A 21162-nucleotide genomic window follows, 5' to 3' on the forward strand; every position below is an offset into this window, starting at 1 on the left:
TTTAAGACTTCATAAGCAAAGTCATAAAAGCTATACAAATTAAATAAATTTTAGTGAGATAATTAAGGCCCTTTTTTGAAAAGAAATAACATATTTTGAAAGTGAACATAAGTATATATGATAAATTCAATATTTGGGTTGGGTTGCCATTTCTATCATTCATCTATAGTTGATATTGATGAGACCTTTTTTATATTCAAACATATTTGAATGAAATATTTAATTGATTGTTTATTTTTCTTGACTTTTTATCAAGCATGTGTGGCAAAATTCTGAGCCAGTCATTGGGAACATTAAGAAAGATAGTGGTTGTGAATGTCTCTCTTTTTAAAAAAATTTATTTTATTGTTGAGAGTATTACAGATACTTCCCATTTGTGAATTTCTTAAAAGAAAAAAAAGATTTTAGATTGATTTTTAGAGAAAAAGAAAGGGAGAGGGAGAGAAACATCAACGTGAGAGAAAAACATCAGTCAGCTTCTGGGGATTAAGCCTGCAACCCCAGGCATGTGCCCTGACTGGGATTCAAACCGGAGACCATTTGGTACATGGGATGGTGCTCAATCAACTGAGCTACACCAGCCAGGCCTGTGAATGTGTCTTGATTCTACATAATTGCTTATCAACAACATGATGTCTCAATTGCAACAATCTAAGATAAGCATTTAACATACTTTCCTTTTTTTTCAAGTGGTAAACTTCAAGTACATTCAACCTTCTGCTTGTAATTTCTTAGTGTTCCAGTCAGCAAGTGAATTTGCATTAGCATGTGGTTCAAGGGCACAGATTTCTTAAAGGAGATCATTGCATGATAAAGAAAAATTTCAAAAAGGAGTAACATTTTCAAAAAGGTTTCAAGTTTTCTTTTGAAATAATGAAGTTGTCTTTTCTTCCAGACAATGATGTTGGCTTTCATCTGATAATTGATCAGAAATCACTTTCTAAGAGTTTAGAATGACTAGCTTCAGACAGTTAACATACAACCTCCATGTCTCTTTCTGTCTTATTTCCATGTCACAGTCAATACCAATATAAATTTTTCTCTCAAATTCTAGACTTAAAAGCGTTATAATTTAAAATTGTTCTTGATCTGAATAGGTGCCAGTATTTAGTTGGAAGTTTCAATGTGATCCATTATGCCCTGCTATCCTCTGTTTAGAAAACAGTGAAATAGAAATAGTGCCAACATTAGGTAGGAACTAGAACCAAAATTCCTAGTTATGAGATATAAAAATGTCCTTAAAGATAATAGAGGTATTTTGAAATAAAAAGTTTTAGTAATGAAAATATTATTAGACTATAATATTTATTAATAGAATATAATAAAATGACATTTTAAATTATAAAATTACAATGAATGTGCATTGTAGAATGTTGAGAAAATGTAGAAATGTTAAGAAAGTGAAAGGTTTATTTGCAATTCAATGATACCAGGTAACTACTATTATCTTAGACTACTTTTTCTGTGTCTTCTGTGTGTGTATTTATAATAAATTGGAAATATTATGCATATTTCACTTAGTATTGTATAGTAAACATTTTCTTGTTCTAGAAATTAATTATTCAATACATGATTTCTAGAGACTACATAATATTTATTCCATCATATAAATATTGCATAGCACAATTTAATTATTCCTATAAAACTATACATTCAGATTTTAAAACTATTGTTTTTATGAATAATACTGTAGAAGACATCTTTTTAAGTAAATTCTTCACATAAATGATATTAATTATATATGAGTAAATCCAAAAAGTAGACTTGCACGGCCAAAGGGTGTAAAGATTTTTATGGTGCTCAATAGGTTTATCTAAATTCCTTTCTATTTAGTTCAACCAACTGCGGTGAGAGGGCCTGTCTCACTGCATCCTTGTCAGTCCCAAGTGATATATGTAATAAAGCATAGAAACAGTGACTTCCTCCAAAGGCCAATTTGATGTATTTTTTACTTATATCTCTGTTAGTGAGACTGAACAACTTTTCATTTGTTTATTGATATTTGTATTTCTTTTGGGAAAAGCCTTTAAAATCATGTCTTCAAATATGACATTTATGTATACTGCAGTTAGATAAAATTAACAAAATTATGTCAGTGTCTCTATTTGCACTGTTCATATTTGAAAATGTTATAAAATATTTTGACAGTGACATTCACATTAGCTAAATCAGGGGTGGGCAACACCTGGCATGCGTGCCAAAGATGGTACGCCAGTAACTTTTGCTGGCACGCAAAACCCTCTCTTAAAATCTTCCATTTACAATTTTTGTGAACATTTGAATGACTTAAATATTAAATTACAGGGAACTGGCAAGACACTTGATGGGATGTTTGGTTACATAAAGGTTTTTGAAAAGAAACTGGAAGTCTTTAAGCGGGATGTGGATGATGAGAGATTTAGATATTTCCCAAACCTCAAGAGGCACATCAAAGGCCTCCCAAAAGATGACAGAACAGACTGTCAAAGCCTTCAAAAGCTGTTTTTAAACATCATTGAGTCAACTGTTGAGCAGTTCTTCTCAAGATTTGTGAAATTCAGAGAACTGGAAGAGACAGCAAAATTCATGAGGTTTCCAGACAGCATGAAACTGGAGGAACTAAACTTACAAATGTTTTCATGGATAGACATGGCTGACTCTGAAATACAGTTGATTGAATTTCAGAGTAGCTCAATTTGGAGGCAGAAATTTATTGACCTTAGAGTTGACTTGGAAAACATTGAAAAAAAGCAATTAGACAGGAGTACCAGAGAAAAGTGTCAAAAACAAACTATTGAGGACTTGGAATGCCAGTCCAGAAAATTTTTTCTGTTTACAAAAGTTTTCAACAGCATTACTCTCCATGTTTTCATCCACATACGCTTGGGAATCTTTGTTCTCAGTGATGAATTTTGTTAAAGTCTCGTAATAGGAGTAGCTTGACGGATGAAAGTAGTAGCTCGTGCATATCTCTGAAGGTCATGAAATATAAACCTGATGTAAAATCGTTGTCATCAGTGATGCAGCAGCAAAAGTCCCACTGATAATATCAAACGGAGGCATAAAGCTTTCTGTCGGACTATCAGTGTACATGTATACATTAAAAAATAAATGTATTTTTCATCATCATATACTGTGTTTTCGTCACTCGAATGAATTTTATTATTTCTTCAAGGTTCTTCATATACGTACACCTTAAGAGATATCGGGTAGGTGTAACATGTTCTCAAAAAATCAGGGTTGGCATGCAGAAGAATTTTGAGTCAGAGATTTTGCTGGTTTTGGCACGCACTCACAAAAAGGTTGCCCACCCGTGGCAGAAAACATCAGCAGTTCCTTCCCAGTCTCCTTTGTAGGGTCTTTGTCTTCTGCTCATCAATGTTGGGGCTCATTAGATTTCCATGCAGGATCCTCTTCTGTTCTCATTCTGTGTGGTTATGATCTCAACCAGCCCTATGGATTCTGTTTTCACTGCCTCCTGATGCCTCCCGGACCTTATCTGGAGCTACAGACCACACATCCAGCTGCCTTCCAGACATTTCCATTTGAATGTACCATAGGAGTCTCAAAATCAGCATGTCCCAAAGCGCATCATCTTCACTCACCTCCCCCAAACCTGCTCCTTCATCAGTGTCCTGGCCGCTGAGTGCTTACCCACCCAGGTACCTAAGCTAGAGATAGCAGTCATTGCTGGTCTTCCTATCACATCCTATTAAAAAGAAAAGAGGGGGTTTTATCAAGAAGAGCAGAGGGAGGGAGCTTTGCACTTTCTCTTTAGGAACCTGTCCTGGTTTGTATCATTTCTTTTTGGTCTCATTGTGTCTTGTGTTACTGCATCTGCCAAGGAATACTGCAAACATTCCGGATGCACTGGGTGCTGCCAGCCCACCTCTTAAATCCAGGTGTATCTGCCCCAAGGCTAGCATTCACACACTGAAACAGGACAGCTATACGGTCAGGTCAACAGAGGAAATGCCACATCTCCAACTATCTAATTATGACCTGATAATAGACTGTGTTTTTAAAGAAAATTATCTAGCTGCCCCAATTCTTAGATAAGGAAATGTAGACTGTTAGGGTAGCAGCTGTTTATCCTGCAAAGCTCTGATCATGAGAAGAAAAGGAAGTGGAAGAAGGAAAGCCAGGATATGTTTAAAATCGTTTTGTTCTTTAAATATATTTTTATTGATTTCAGAGAGGAAGGGAGAGGGAGAGAGGGATAGAAACATCAACGATGAGAGAGAATCATCGACTGGCTGCTTCCTGCATGTCCTCCACTGGGGATCGAACCCGCAACGAGGGCATGTGCCCTTAACCAGAATCGAACCCTGTACTCTTCAGTTCGCAGGCCGATGTTCTATCCACTGAGCTAAGCCATCCAGGGCTGTTTAAAATTATTTTAAAGCTAATGAATGATAATTCCTATTGTAAATCTCTAAAGTTGAGCATTTTGATAAAACTTGAAACCCCAGGGGAGTGAAATGTTCATTGCCATGACACTTACCCTAGTCTATCAGTGTTATGTTCTAACACATCTGGGAAGCCTGTGCTCACAGGCTTACATCTGGGCAGGTAGAGATGTGGATTGACTTCCACAAATAATTGTGATTCTTCATCTTTTGCAACTTTCAATCTTTTTTTTGTATTACCATAATGAAAATATCTCCATTTTTTGGATTAAAAAATTAAATAATGCTAACTATAAAAACCAGTGAACACAAGAAGAATACAAGAGAAAATGAATATCACTTATAATTTCATTAGTCAGAAACAAACTTCATTAACACTATAGACCTATAGTTCCTTCAACAATCTTTTCTACATCTGCAGACATGTATACATATCTTTAAACGTCTTGTTGAATTGTACCCCGTGTTTTGTTCTAACCAGCTTGTTCTCTAAACTCAACACTGTGGGCATCTTTCTCTTTTGCACATCATCTTTTGCCAGTAGATAATGTATATATTATTTTTTTTATTTCATAATTTTGTTATTTTGTTTTTTTATTGCTTAAAATATTACAAAGTGTATTACATATGTCTCCTTTTTTTCCCCCGCCCTTGACAATCCCCTGGCCTCCCCTACCCCCAGTGTCTTATGTCCATTGGTTATGCTTATCTGCATGCATATAAGTCCTTCGGTTGACCTCTTACCCCCCCCTTCTACCCTCCTCCCCTCCCCGACCTTCCCGTTGCAGTTTGACAGTCTGTTTGAGGCAGCTCTGCCTCTGTATCTATTTTTCGTCATTAGTTTATAATGGTCTCTATTATCCATAAGTGAGTGAGATCTTGTGGTATTTTTCCTTCATTGACTGGCTTATTTCACTTAGCATAAAGCTCTCCAGTTCCATCCATGCCCTTCCAAATGGTAAGAGTTCCTTCTTTTTTACAGCAGCGTAGTATTCCATTGTGTAGATGTACCACAGTTTTTTAATCCATTCATCTGCTGATGGGCACTTAGGCTGTTTCCAGATCTTAGCTATGGTGAATTGTGCTGCTATGCACATATGGGCGCATATATCCTTTCTGATTGGTGTTTCTGGTTTCTTGAGATATCTTCCTAGAAGTGGGATCACAGGGTCAAATGGGAGTTCCATTTTTAGTTTTTTGAGGAAACTCCATACTGTCTTCCATAGTGGCTGCACCAGTCTGCATTCCCACCAGCAGTGCACGAGTGTTCCTTTTTCTCCACATCCTCTCCAGCACTTGTCGTTTGTTGATTTGTTGATGATAGCCAGTTTGACAGGTGTGAGATGGTATCTCATTGTTGTTTTGATTTGCATCTCTTGGATGATTAGTGACTTTGAGCATGTTTTCATATGTCTCTTGTCTTTCTGAATGTCCTCTTTTGAAAGGTGTCTGTTTAGATCCTTTGCCCATTTTTTTATTTGATTCTTTATCTTCCTTTTGTTAAGTTGTATGACTTCCCTATAAATTTTGGAGATTAGGCCCTTATCAGATATGATTGGCAAATATGTTTACCCACGTAGTGGGCTTTCTTGTTGTTTTGTTGATGGTTTCTTTTGCTGTGCAGAAGCTTTTTTTTTTATGAAGTCCCATTTGTTCATTTTCTCTTTAGTTTCAAGTGCCCTAGGAGGTGTATCCGTGAAGAAATTGCTTCGGCATATGTCTGAGATTTTGTTGCCTTTGGATTCTTGTAGAATTTTTATGGTTTCCTGTCATACATTTAAGTCCTTTATCCATTTTGAGTTTATTTTTGTTTATGGTGTAAGTTGGTGGTCTAGTTTCATTTTCTTGCATGTATCTGTCCAATTTTCCCCACACCATTTATTGAAGAGACTATCTTGACTCCATTGTATGTTCTTGCCTCCTTTGTCAAATATTAATTGAGCATATTGGTTTGGGTCGATTTCTGGGCTTTCTATTCTCTTCCATTGATCTATATGTCTGTTCTTGTGCCAGTACCAGGCAGTTTTTCGAACAGTGGCTTTTGTAATACAGCTTCATATCTGGTATTGAGAGCCCACCTACTTTGTTCTTTCTCAGGATCGCTGCAGCTATTCGGGGTCTTTTTTTATTCCAGATGAATTTTTGGAGAGTTCGTTCTAGGTCTGTGAAATATGCCGTTGGTATTTTAATGGGAAGTGCGTTGAATTTATAGGAAGCTTTGGGTAGTATGGACATTTTAATTATTTTGATTCTACCAATCCACGAACACGGTATGTTCTTCCATCTGTTTATATCTTCCTCTATCTCCTTTTTCAACGTCCTGTAGTTTTCTGAGTAGAGGTCTTTTACCTCTTTAGTTAAGTTTTTTCCTAGGTAGCTTAATTTTTTTGGTGTGATGGTAAATGGGATTGTTTTTTTAGTCTCTCTTTCTGAATGTTCACTATTGGTGTATAGAAATGCCTTCGATTTCTTGGGGTTAATTTTGTATCCTGCTACATTGCCGAATTCTTTTATTAAGTCTAGTAGTTTTTTGATGGAGACTTTAGGTTTTTTGTGTATAATATCATGTCTTTGCAAATAAGGACAGTTTTACTTCCTCTTTTCCAATTTGGAAGGCTTTTATTTCTTCTTCTTGTCTAATTGCAATGGCTAATACTTCCAGTACTGTGTTGAACAAGAGTGGTGAGAGTGGGCAACCCTGTCTTGTTTCTGTTCTTAGGGAAAATGGTGTTAGTTTTTGTCCATTGAGTATGATGTTGGCTGTGGGCCTGTCATATATGGCTTTTATTATGTTGAGGTATGATCCTTCTATTCCCACCTTGCTGAGAGTTTTTATTAAAAATGGGTGTTGGATTTTGTCAAACGCTTTTTCTGCATCAATTGATATGACTATGTGGTTTTTTTCTTTCAATTTGTTTATGTGATGTATCACGTTTATTGATTTGCGGATATTGTACCATGCTTGCATCCCTGGTTTAAATCCTACTTGGTCATGGTGTATGATCTTTCTGATGTACTGCTGGATCTGATTTGCTAAGATTTTGTTGAGGATTTTGGCATCTATGTTCATGAGGGATATTGGCCTGTAATTCTCTTTCATTGTGTTGTCTTTATCTGGTTTTGGTATTAGGGTGATGCTGGCTTCATAGAATGATCTTGGAAGTGTTCCTTCCTCTTGAATTTTTTTGTAGTAGTCTGAGGAGGATAGGTTTTATTTCTTTGTTGAATGTTTGTTAAAACTCCCCTGTGAAGCCATCCGGTCCTGGGCTTTTGTTTGCTGGAAGCTTTTTGATGACTGCTTCAATTTCTTACATAGTTATTGGCCTATTGAGATTTTTAGATTCTTCCTGATTGAGTTTTGGAATGTTGTATTTTTCTAGGAATATGTCCATTTCCTCCAGGTTGTCTAGTTTGTTGGAGTAGAGTTGTCCATAGTATTTTTAACAATCATTTGTATTTCTGTGGGGTCTGTTGTTATTTTGCCTCTATCATTTTTTATTTTGTTTATTTGGGTCCTCTCTCTTTGCTTCTTGGTGAGCCTGGCTAGAGGTTCATCAATCTTGTTTATCTTTTCAAAGAACCAGCTCTTGGTTTCATTGATTTTAAGTATTGTTTTTTTGGTCTCTATGCCATTTATTTCTGCTCTAATCTTTATTGTCTCCTTCCTTCTGCTCACTATGGGGTTTTCTTGTTGCTCTCTTTCCAGTTCTTTTAGATGTATATTTAGATGATTTACTATCATTTTTTCTTGTTTTTTTTTTTTAGATAGGCCTGTAGAGCTATAAACTTCCCTCTCAGGACTGCTTTCATTGTGTTCCATAGGTTTTGGATTGTTGTGTTTTCATTGTCATTAGTTTCCAGGATGTTTTTGATTTCTTCTTTGATCTCATTGGTAACCCAATCAATATTTAATATCATGCTATTCAGCTTCCAAGTGTTTGAGTATTTGGGGTTGTTTTTATTGTAGTTCATTTCTAATATTATGCCATTGTGGGCTGAGAAGATGCTTGGTATGATTTCAATCTTCTTGAATTTGGGGAGACTTTGTTTGTGACCCAATATGTGGTCTATTTTTGAACATGTCCTATGAATTCTTGAGTAGAATGTATATTCTGTGGCTTTGGGTTGAAGTGTTCTGAAGATGTCAGTTAAGTCCATCTTATCTAGTGAGTCATTTAGGATTGCTGTTTCTTTGCTGATTGTTTGTCTAGAGGATTTATCCAGTGATGTCAGTGGTGTATTAAAGTCCCCTACAATGATTTTATTGTTATCGATCTCTCCTTTGATATCTTCCAGGAGTTTTTTTTATCTGTTTGGGTGCTCCTGGATTGGGTGCATATATATTTATCAGGGTTATATCTTCTTGTTGTATTGATCCCTTTAGTATTATGAAGTGGCCTTCCTTATCTCTTGTTATGGCCTTCACTTTGAAATCTATTTTGTCGGATATAAGTATTGGTACCCCAGCTTTCTTTTCATTTCCATTTGCCTGAAAGATATTTTTCCATCCCTTCACTTTCAGTCTGTGTGAGTCCCTTCATCTGAGGTGGGTCTCTTGTAGACAGTGAATGTATAGGTCATGGTTTTTTTTTAATCCATTCAGCCACTCGATATCTTTTGGTTGGAGTACTTAGTCCGTTTATGTTTAAAGTTATTATTGAAAGGTACTTGTTTGTAGCCATTTATTTTTTTGTGTGGCTATGTTCTTTCTGAGCTTTTTATTTCTTCTTTTGACACCAGTCCCTTTAGCATTTCTTGCATTGCTGGCTTGGTGGTGATAAACTCCCTTCGCCTTTTTTTGTCTGTGAATCTTCTTATTTCCCCTTCAATTTTGAATGATAGCCTTGCTGTATAGGGTATTCTTGGATTCAGTCCTTTGGCTTTGCATCACTTTGTAAATTTCCATCCATTCTTTTCTGGCCTGATGTGTTTCTGTTGAGAAATCATTTGATAATGTAATGGGAGATCCCTTGTATGTAACTTTCCATCTCTCTCTTGCAGCCTGTAAGATTCTCTCTTTGTCCTGAACATTTGCCATGGTAATTATGATTTGTCTTGGTGTGGTTCTTTTTGGGTTCACCTTGTTTGGGACTCTCTGTGCTTGTGTGACTTTTTTCTTCTCTACCTCAGGGAAGTTTTCAGATATTATTTCTTTGAATAGGTTTTCTAATCCTTTTTCTCTTTTTTTGTTCTAGCTCCCTATTATTCATATGTTGTTTTGTTCCATTTTGTCCCAAAGCTCCCTTAGGTTCTCCTTCTGTCTTTTCATTTTTTTCTCCAATTGCAGTTCAGCTTGGATGTGTTTTACTTCCCTTTCTTCTAATTCACTAATTTGATCCTCCGCTTCTCCTAGTCTACTGTTGATGCTTTCAATGGTGTTTTTTATTTCAGCTATATCGCTCTTCATTTCTTCTTGGTTCTTACCTAAGTTATTGATTTTTTTTCATCCATTTCTCTTTGATTCTTACATAAGGTATTGATTTTTTCATCCTTTTCTTCTTGCTTCTTGCATAAGTTGTTGATTTTTTTCTCCAACCGGTTTATGCAGTCTAGGACCCTTAATCTGAATTCTTTTTCTGTCATGTTGCATGCCTCTGTATCACTTAGCTGCTTTTCTGGTGAGTCCTACTTTTCTTTCCTTTAGGGGTTTCTTTTTCTACCCATGTTTGATCTCACCATCATATCTAGATGTTGAGTCATTTAGTGGCTGCTCCCTGGTGGCAGTGGCTCCTCAAGCTGTTGTTGCTCCTTGGGTGGTTGTGGTAGCAGCTGCTCCTCAGTTGGCAGCAGCTCCTCTGGTGGGTGCTGTTCACAGCTGTGGTGGCTCTTCTGGCTGCTGTTGGCAGGCTTCACACGCAGCTGCTGATCCTCAGACAGGGGGTGTGGTGATCAGGAGACTGCTGTTGCTTGGATCTGATGCATTGATTTAGAGGCACAAAATACAACACAACAAGGCACAACCTATCAGGTACTGAACACAAATGTATTCACGATATTAATAACCCCAAATAAAGTTGACCACTGGAGCTAATAGAATTAGGGGATAAGGAAGAAAGAAGAGCAAAAGATAAAAGAAAAAAAAGAAGTGCAAAAATGAAATTGGGAAAATGGAGGAAATAAAAGTAAAAGAGCAAAGAGAGAATGAAGTAGAAGAGGGGAAGAGACTATTTATATGAAGAGAATACTTCAATAGAACCGCCACTAATCCAAACAAATTCCACCCACAGATCCCTGGAGATGAATGCAACCTACAAACACCCAATAATATCAACCGAGGCAAGGGAAAACAGAAGCACGAAAATACCCAGGGGTGAGTGGGGGGGGGGGGCAACAGAAAAATAAAAATAAAAAAGAACACCACCCCTCATCCTAAAAAAAAACCAATATACTCAACAATCAAGCAAACAACAACAAAACAATAGAGAGAGAAAAGAAAAAAAGAAAGAAAAAAATTTGGATAGTGAAGAAAGATAAGGGAAAGGTGTATAAGGATTTAGAGCAGGGGGTTGGAAATAGGATATATAAGTAGGGTGAAATTTTGACAGGGGGTAAAAGTTTGACAGGGCAAAATCTAAAGCAGGAATAGGGTAAGAGAAACAGGACAACAAAAGGGGAAAAGTGAGGAAGAAAGTTTTAGCATAGAGGTAAAATTGAGGTAGAGAAAAATGATGTTAAAGGAACGATGAAAATAGAATGTAGAACACTAATCCCAAAATAAAATTAAGAGAAAATAAAATGACACTTTAAAAATGGTAAAATGGTAGCAGTAATAATACTAGTTAAAAATAAAAATGTAGTAATTAAAAGGGTAAAATCAGGTGATGAAAAAAGAAAAATAATTGGTTTCTTAGTTAAAAGGTGAAAAAAGAATAAGAAAAATAAATAAAAATTTGCAGTAGTGAGGGTCCTTCGGTTTTTCTACTCTTCAATCTGGCACGCCTTAGTCCTGCCAGATATTCAGGAGAGTGTTGAATTTCCCTGCGATACACTGTTCCTCCGTGTTGTAAACCACAGTACTGATTTTAAAGCAGGCCATATTTGTTTCCCAGACTGCCTCAATTTGTGTTTACATAAGAGTCATTTTGTGGCTCAGCCTTTGGGTGGCAGTGTTTCTGGATTGACCTCCAAGGCTATACGGCCTCTCTATCCAATAGTTGGGGTTTATTTTCTCTATTGCACTTAAAACTGGTTTGAGGAAGTCCACTGCCCAGAGCTGGTTCTTTAATCGTTATCCTGCTCTGTTTCCCAGATTCCACAAAAACAACTTTCCCCTGCAGTGTCTGCGAGAGTCCCCACCTGGGCAATCCCATGCACTGGGTTTAATAATCAAATGCCAAGATTTATGGAGAAGAGAAAGAAAAAAAACAAAAACAACAAAAAAACAAGAGCCTGCGGAGTTGCGCGAATTTGCAACCCTGCACCTTCCAGCCCACGAAGTCTCTTCCACGTGCCCTCTCTCTCCTTTCATTCAGTAGCCTGCCCACTCGCCAAATCTGAGGTTGCCTTTTTGCATCCAGTCCAGCTATGGGCTAATTTTAAGTGTTCCCTTCTGCCAGCAGCCCTGTGGGAGCTCTTCCACACTCGAGGATCACGCTGGCCCCAAAGGTCCTGGTCTTTGTGGGGCACAGACCTTACCGCACACACTCTTCTCCCCAACCTGAATTGCCAACTGCACCTTCAGGCGAGACCTGACCTTTCCATGAGAAGCAGGACTCCACGTAGTCGTGCTGTCCCAGATCTGGTGTCTCCCGGTTAGCAGCCAATCTCTGGATGCCGGGTCTTTGGGTGTACAGTATCTGTTTCCAAAAAACAGCCACTCAAGATGGTGCGGTCTCCGCAGCTGACCCAGCGCTCTGGGAGAGATTTCAGCCACAGTCTCCAACTTTCAATCCTCTTTCTCCAGGATTCCTCCGCTTTTCCCAGCTGCAATCTGTCTCTCAGCTGAATATCCTCTGCTTATTCGGGCTGTATGTTACCCGCTTCAGCTGCTCACCCTAATAGCTCCGGGACAAGGCACGGGACACGTCCATCTATACCTCCGCCATTTTTGAGTTGAAAATGTATATCTTAATGTCTACTGACTTGATCTATTCAGTAATAATCCACCAAAAACTGCACATTCAGGAATATTTTATTATATGGACAGTACAACAAAATACTTGGAAGTGAGACTGTCCGGGAGAATCTCGGATAAGATTCTTACCCTCATTAACTGATGGTTGCTGTTCTTTCTCTGTGTTTGTAAGACAGTTGCAAGTTCCTTGGTACACCTGAAACAGTGCTATTTCCTCCCAAAGTGTCTGATCCCTTTTGTAGTCCCTTAGTGTCAGTGATCCTCTGCTATTCCATCCCGAGTGTGCTCCTCAGCAATCTAGGCTCCAGAGTTGCTGAGGACCCTTGATGATCTGTTAGAAAGTTTGGGACCCTTTACCTTTATCTATCTTTGGGTCCTTGCATGGTTAACAGAGGTCCTTTACTGTTTGCAGAATACTTATGATTGTCTACACACACACGTACCCCAAACCATGCTGCCAACATATTTATAACTGTCTCCACAACATCTCCCTCCATTCTCAGGTTATCCATGACACAACTTCTACCACACTTTTGGTTTTAGAGTGTTTTATTTACAACACTCTTAGGGAAATTTTCATTCCAACTTTGACTTCTTTATCAGCTTTTCTTTTCCCTTGGAAGTACAGAGGACTGGCTAATTTGCTGCTCCATTTGGTACCAGGACTTGTGCCCCAAACCTGGTTTCTCCCTCCTGAAACCACTGCAAGGAAATAAATGCCATTTTTTAAATCCCTTCACCTCAGGCAACAATTGAAACACATGGCCCCTTGAGAGTTCATAAGGAGCTATCCCCAACAAGTATTCAATGCCATCCTTGGGCCAGGCCCTACCTGGGCTCTGTGTTCATCTCAGAGGAACCTGAGGCTTAGGAAGGTTAATTTGCTCAAGATCATACTACCAGTATGTATTCAGGGTTCAAACCCCAAACTCCCTGGCTCTAACATGCTTAGATTCTTATCACAAACACAAATCACAAGAGAGAGTATAGTCACCCCTCCCCTCCCCACCCCTCCGCTGTTTCTAATCCTCCACTGTTGCCCTCTGAGGGCTCCTTACTCTATTTTGATTTGCATAACCTTTTTTCCATAGTGGTGATATTTCTGGTGCCTGAGGCATGAAGTTTTGCTCCATCATGACTGTTTTCCCTGTAGTGGCTCTACTCTACAGCTACTCTAAGTGGGTGAGCCCCATGGCTCCTGCTTAGGTTTCTGTGCACTGACTTCTGGAAAACCAGCCTCTCTTGCTTCTCCATCCTCTCTGACTTGATCTTCTGAGTTGGCTTCAGTAGCTTCTCTTAAAGGGTGATGTCCTAGGGCTCTCTTCTCGCTTTTCCTGTCTATGACCTTAACGTCATGACTTAAGCATGACTCCCAGTTAGCCTGTCATAGCATTGCTTCCTAACTCATTCTGTTTGATTGCCTTCCAATATCTGTGACCAGATGTCCTGAAGGTTCTTCAACCTTAGCATGTCCAACAACTAAGCTCACTTCTTCTCCAGCCACCTCCTTTAGGGGCCTTCTCATGTCATTTCCTGGTTCATAATATCACCATCTACTATCATCCATCTTCTAAACAGGAAACCTTAGAGATACACTTTATTCCATTCTTTCACATCTCATACTCCATTGATTTTCAAACCTTGTTAATGGACTCTACCTCAGAAGTATCTCCCAAGACCAGTCCCTTTATTTCCTCTGCCCCTGCCTTAATTCAGGCACTCCACTCTTGCCTGTACTGTGTGAATGGCCTCTTAAGTAGCATTATCTTCTTAAAAACTGAAACTGATTATGTCACCTGTCTTCAAGAAAATCTCTGCAGTTGTGCTCTTACCTGTAAGATCAAGTCCATGTTCCTGGTTTTGGCAGAGCAGAGTCATCATAATTGGGTGCCCATCTCTGCTCCTCCAACTGCACCTCTGCTTGCTTACCTGGCAGCTCCTGTATCCCATCAGCACTTCTGCCTGGGGAGTAGCCCACATCCTTAAACATGGCATCCTCCTTCCCACATGTTTTTTGTCCTCCCTGAAGCCCTTCTACCTGGCAAATGCTCATTCTTCAGACCTGGCTATAATGTCACCTCTGAGATGCTGCTACCCAGTCAGATGTGGCCGGGCTGTCCTCTGTGCTCCTGCACACATCTGTGCATCCCCACCTCTTGGTATCCATCTGATTAAACAGACTCAGATGAGGGTTCTTGGGGGCATTGATGTGCTTAACACCTGGCACAGTGCCTTGTTTGTAGTAAGTGATAAAGTAATGCCACTCTGTTCTCCCCAGAACTGCTGTCCCCTGTGATACACAAAACTCTAGGAGGAGGGATTGTGACCTTTTACTCCCTCAAATCATTTTCCCTGGCTCATGTCTGAGCCCTTGGCAGTGGTACTCCGAGTGGCTATAATGCTCTCACATTCAGCCCAGAACTGCACCACTCCCTTCTCTCCCAGGAATCTGCATCTTGATCAACTCCCCAAATGATGCTAGTATTCCCTAAAGTTGTGACTAGTTCCAGAGCAGTGTACACCCTCTAATGTTGAGAAAGAATGCTAGTTCCTTCAGACATTTACCACAGGGGGAGAACTTAAGACTGGGACTTGCTGGAAAGCAAACCTCCTTCCTGAAGAGTAGCAGTATAACTAGCATATTACAGGGTAGAGAAATCCCTAAAACATAGACAACACAAGCAAACAAACCAAACAGCCTGATTTCCACAAGGGTAGCTTTCTTCTTTATGTATAGGTTTCAGAGAGAGGAAGGGAGAGAGGGAGAGAGAGCTAGAAGCATCAATGTTGAGGGAGAAACACCGATTGGCTGCCTCCTGCATGTGCCCTATTGGGAATCAAGCCCACAAGCCAGGCAAGTGCCCTCATCAGGAATTGAACTGTGACCTCCTGGTTCATGGGTCGATGCTCACCCATTGAGCCACACTGTTTGGGATACGAGGGCAGCTTTCATTCTCCCTTCATATACATTAACATTCTGGCACTTTCCTGTAAACACTGGTCCCCCACTCTGCCCTGGAGCACTTTATATCCAGGATGATTTTAAATGAGGGAATCCTCTCCTGTGCTTAGCAGTGCCCTGCACTTAATGGGCCCTCAGCCCCTGAGAGTTCCTACCCCTGCTTTATCCCTGCTCTGCCTGTGGCCCCTTTTGCATCCTTCAGCAGGTCTCACAGCTCATCTCCTCCCTGACTCCCTGCAGGGGGGGCTCTCTATGCTGCCACTGTGAGAAACTTCCTGGGGACAGAGCCAATTATCTCCAGGGCTGTGCGCCGTGCTGAGGGACAGGCTGAGGATTGGATTCGGACAGAGGCATACTGGCTTGACGGTGGGGAGAGGAAGAGGGGTACTCTGGGGACATGGAGTGTGGGTGGAGGTTGGTTGGCCCCTCACTGAGTCTGTGGGATCTGAGGCCACAGTTTTCCCCAGCTTCAGCCTTTGTCGCTGCCATGGCCTTGAGGCCAGCTGAGTGGGGGGATGAAGACGGAGACAAGGAAATCTACTTCTTCTTTACGGAGACTTCTCAAGCCTTTGACTCAAAGGAGCGCCTTAAAGTTCCTCGGGTGGCCCGGGTGTGTGCGGTGAGACTCCGATCCCAGCTGTCTGTCTGTTGTCTCCTGCTCTGCCTGGTCTCTATCTTTTCTTCTCTGGGTCTCCATCTTTAGATTTCTCCTCTATCTCCATTTTCCCTGTCTTGACTTATTTTCTGGGAGCTTGAAGAGTATGGGAAGGGCTCTAGCCCCTTTAACTCCATAACTACCCTTGTGACACAGTGTCCCTAGGAGGTGTAGAGGTGAAAGGTGGGAACTGTAGACAGACCTGGGCTCCAGACCCTGCTCCACTACATCCTGCCTCTGTGACTTGGGGCAGGTTCTTTAGCATCCTTATAGATGAGGATATTGATGATGCCTAGCTATAAGGGTTGTTGTGAGGCCTACCTGAGATAAGGTATGTAAAGCACATAGTAAAGTACTTCGTAAGTGCAACAATGAACTTAGTCCCCGTCACTGTGACCCTGTCTACCCATCTATCCTTCCCTACTGCTAACTCTGTCTATATCTCTACATTGCATTTTTAAGTGTCTGTCTCTCCATCTGTCCTTGTCTGGGGGAAACTTGTATTGGTCTCCACATTTTCCCTACAATTTTGGTATTTTAAAGAGAAATGCCCATTTGCTTGTCACCCCAGGGGGACCTTGGGGGCCTTAGGAGCCTCCAGAAGAGGTGGACGACCTTTCTGAAGGCTGACCTGCGGTGTCCAGGGCCTGAAGGTGGCCGGACCTCTAGTGTCCTGCAGGACATGGCTATTCTTCGACCTGAGACTGGAGTGGGGGCCCCCATCTTTTATGGCATCTTTTTCTCTCAATGGTGAGGGGGTCCTGGTGTGGAGGAGAATTACAGGGTGGGAGATACGTGGGGCTGGCACCTTTCAGTGCTGTCTCTTCCAGAGGGGGTGGCTTCTCCCAGGAGCCGGCTGCATGGCTCCTATGCATTTCTTATGGGTCATCTCATTTAACAGGGCGTGAGTTGGTCCCTAGTGCTCTTCAGATATCAGGCTCCAACCTGTGTCTCTTCCAGGGAGGGGGCTGCCATCTCGGCTGTCTGTGCCTTCCGACCACAAGACATTCGGACGGTGCTGAATGGTCCCTTCAGAGAACTGAAAGATGTCTGCAACAGGGGACAGCCTGTCACGGACAGTGAGGTACCCCAGCCCAGACCTGGAGAGGTAAGTGGTCTGGAGCAGCTCTTCACCCCATACCAGAATCGCCTCATTAGAGCATGGGGCCAAGTAAGCATTGCGGATACTTCCTGGCCCCTGGGAAACGTTGTCACCTATCCTGTGTTTTCCCTAGTGCATCGCTAATAACCCGAAATTCCAGCAGTTTAACTCATCACTCTCCCTGCCTGACCGTGTGCTCTCCTTCATCCGGGATCACCCCCTCATGTACAGGCCAGTTCTTCCAGCTGATGGCCACTCCCTGCTGGTCACTACAGATACAGTCTATCTCAGAGTTGTGGCCCACAGGGTGGCCAGCCTCTCAGGGAAAGAGTATGATGTGCTCTACCTGGGGACAGGTATGTTTAGTAGCCAAGTACATTGCCCATTCCATGCACACATGCGTTTGTCAAAGAAAGGGTTGTATACTAACAGGTTTGAGAGTCCCAGGCATAGGTACAGTGTGTCATTGTGTCGTGCCCTCTGCCTGCTTCCTAGAGGATGGACACCTCCACAGAGCTGTGCGGATTGGAGCCAAGCTCAGCGTCCTTGAGGATTTGGCCTTATTCCCAGAGCCACAGCCAGTTGAGAATATGAAATTGTATCAAGTGAGTCATAGATTTTGGGGAGTCTGGTGGGGAGACATCTGAGCTAGCTTGTGACCACGAAGTCTGGGAGATGCAGCATACTCCTCCTTTTTACTCACTTTCTCTAGAGCTGGCTCCTGGTTGGCTCCCATACTGAGGTAACACAAGTGAACACAACCAACTGTGGACGTCTCCAGAGCTGCTCAGAGTGCATCCTAGCCCAAGACCCTGTCTGTGCCTGGAGCTTCCGGCTATATGCTTGTGTGGCCCATGCTGGCGAGCATGGAGGGTGAGTGTGGCTGCCCTGGCCTCTTGCCTGTTGTCACAGAGCTCTGACCTCTCCATATATCTACCTGTTTTTCATCTGTTCATGCTGCCATGTGTGTTTCTTTTAGTGTCACTGTGTTTGTCAGTCCCTACTAACTCATCTGTTTGTCCATCATGCGGACTTACCCAGGTTCCTGCCACTTTGCTGGACCTGCCCCAGACCATGTGACTGACTTTTATGGTGCCATACACTGCTCAGTTTCCCTGTTATAATAGCTTCTAGAAGTGTTTCCACAGCTGCCCACTCCCTCCTTCCTGCCTTGAAGTACTCTTTCCTGTTGCCTTCTAGGACTCTGCATTCTCCCAGTTTTCCTCCCTGTCTCACCAGCCATCTCCCTTTACTCATTCCTTTCCATCCTTTTTCTGAATTTTGATATTTTTCATGGTTCAGTCCTTCTTTTTATGTGGAGACCTGCTCCCAAATGGTCCCGTGGAGTAATGGCGGTGTGGGATGAAAGCACCAGAGACTGGGGTTTAGGAGGACTGGCACAAAGCACCAGGAAGTTCATTTTTTACACACACTGTTTTATAGCTAAGCTGTGGCTGGTCATGCTTCATAGATCACTGCTAGGGCTTGGCCTCTGATGAGGAAGTAGCTGATTGTTACAGGCTGGGCAAGACTGGGCAAGGTTTGTCTAGTTCCATCTATGTTTGACAGTTGCTATGACAAACAGTTGCTATGACAAAATGTCTGCTTGGCTAGATCACAAGAACTGGGGTGCAAGCCAAGTTCATGTCCTTTACATGACTTGGAGTGGGGTCAGGCCTTTCCTGGACCCCCACGGCCTCTTACATTTTTACATGTCTACACACTCTCTAGATGATATTATTCCCATTATTTTCAACACCAACTGAGTGTTGTTGACAACTACAGATGTATCTGTAGTTGAGCTACACAATTCCTTATCCAACTGCCTACTTGGATGCTTTATAAACTGCTCAAATTTAGCAGGTCTTAGCATGCACTGTTGTTTTCTCGTTCTTTCACATGGTTCTCTGAAGGGACCTCTGTGAATCCAGTTGCTCAAGCTGGAAATTGCCCGCACTATATTGCAGTTGGTACTGACTCTAGCTCCGTCTGTTATATCCTCTTTCCACAGCAACTTCTTTCCTTCTCTACTGTTATCACTCTTGTCCTAGCCATCATCATTTCTTAATTGCATTACTCCAATAACCTCCAAATTTGTCTTGTTTTATCCATTTGGGAATCCCATCATCCATTTACAACTCAGCAGTTAACTTAAAATCATGTGCCACATTGAAGCATATCCCTGACATTCTATTCATCTACAGTACTTCATTATATATCTATATCAGATAAGAACTCTCTTAAAAACATTTTATTATAGGAAATTTCAAATATTCAAAAACTAGATAGTATAATGAATTTCCATGTATCTATAACTCAGGTTCAACAACCATCAACCGACCAGTTTTACTTGATCATTATCTTCACTCACTCCCAATTATTTTAAAACAAATGTTAGACATCATACCACTTCATCTATATATCTTCCCGCATATATCTGTAACACAGAAAGGCTTTTTAGAAATGTAACCATATTATCATTATCATACTGCAAACTCACTTTCTTAATGTCATCAACTATCTAATCAATGTCTGGTTTTCAAAATTACATATACTTAAAGATAGTTTGCTTAAGTCAGAATCAAAATAATGTCCATCAGTTGTAAGTCTTTTAATCTTTAATTGAGTTTCCTTTCAAATGAGTAATTTTTAATTGATTGCTTGGAAAGTATTTTTTCAGACTGACTTCATGACTTTCTATTTTGAAGTCCAGTAAATTTACTGTATATTTGTGCATAATACTAAACCCTAATCTTTTAAATATTTTAGAAATAAAAGTACTTGTTTTTGGGAACTGATTTTGGTTAAGAACTTTGATCTGGTATTTTAGTTTCTCTTGGGAGAACTTTGACGCATCTCACATGAAAACAAGTGCTTTATTCTTTTCTTTATTGTTTTAATATTCATTAAAATAAGAATTTAATTGGTGTAGGATATCCTGTGTACTTGAGCCTTGGGGTCCCCTCCACATATATATGTATGTGTGTGTAGGATGTGGGGTGTGCATACATGCCAGTATACTTCTTAGTAATATGAGAAATGACAAAGCTGGTACTTCTGTGCACTCTACCGTTCATACCTCAATTCATATAAGGGAGAAAACATAGACCATGAAGTTCCTATGGCTATAGCCACACCTATGGCCTTCCCATGTTCCCCACTGTCAGCTAGACTAAGCAAACTTGGTTTTACCCAGAGATTTTACATATTCAGAGTATTCTCAGAGCTTATTTCAGGGGCTCCAATTCATGTTGAAGGAATTCACACTCAAAGGGAATCTCCTTTTGGTTGAAGCTTTTGTGTGTTCCACCTGGTCTTCACTGACAGCCCACTAGAGGTCTCCCTGGCCTCCCTCCCTCCCTCCCTGTGGTAGTGGTGCCAGGAAGTTCAGAGTGAGCAGCCTGTCTTGCTGTCCTTCTGTCAGACACAGTCCATTGAAATCCTGAAAATACCAAGATTGTATGATTTGAAACAGATCTGTTAGAGGCCAATAGGTACCAAGAGTTGTTGAAGAAAGAGTTCCTACATAGAGATGAGCAGCATTAGGAAACAAAGTCATCGCACTGACCCTCACAGAATTTTGATTAACTTTCGTAGAGAAGTCCTCACTTTCTTTTAACAGAAAAAAAAAAAAAACCAGACCACACTGTAGTTTTAATATTTTTTTCCAGAGAAATCTTATGGTGTGGACAGTCAGCCATGTTTCTTGGAAGGTTCCAATGTTTTTTTTAAATCACACCACCAAACATCCTTCCAACGGACCTAGTGCAGATTTAATTTTCTATGGTCTGCTAGAACGTATGTAGACTTTGACATGTTAATCGTCATGAAGAGTATTGGGGGAAATTTTAATGATGAGAATGTTGACTGATAATTCCAGGAGTGATTAATGAGATGATGGGAGATATAACGAGTGAGTGAATATTCTGTGGTACTGAGGAGTATAGAAGGGAATATTGACACTGGATTTATCAAATATTC

At 40.7% G+C, this 21162-nt stretch overlaps 1 pseudogene; it reads left to right on the forward strand.

The window, feature by feature from the left end:
* Positions 1 to 21162, forward strand: part of LOC102424874 — a 36788-nt pseudogene that overhangs the window by 14551 nt on the left and 1075 nt on the right.

This window comes from Myotis lucifugus, unplaced genomic scaffold, assembly GCF_000147115.1.
Source record: "Myotis lucifugus unplaced genomic scaffold, Myoluc2.0 scaffold_444, whole genome shotgun sequence".
In the NCBI taxonomy this organism is placed as follows: domain Eukaryota; kingdom Metazoa; phylum Chordata; class Mammalia; order Chiroptera; family Vespertilionidae; genus Myotis; species Myotis lucifugus.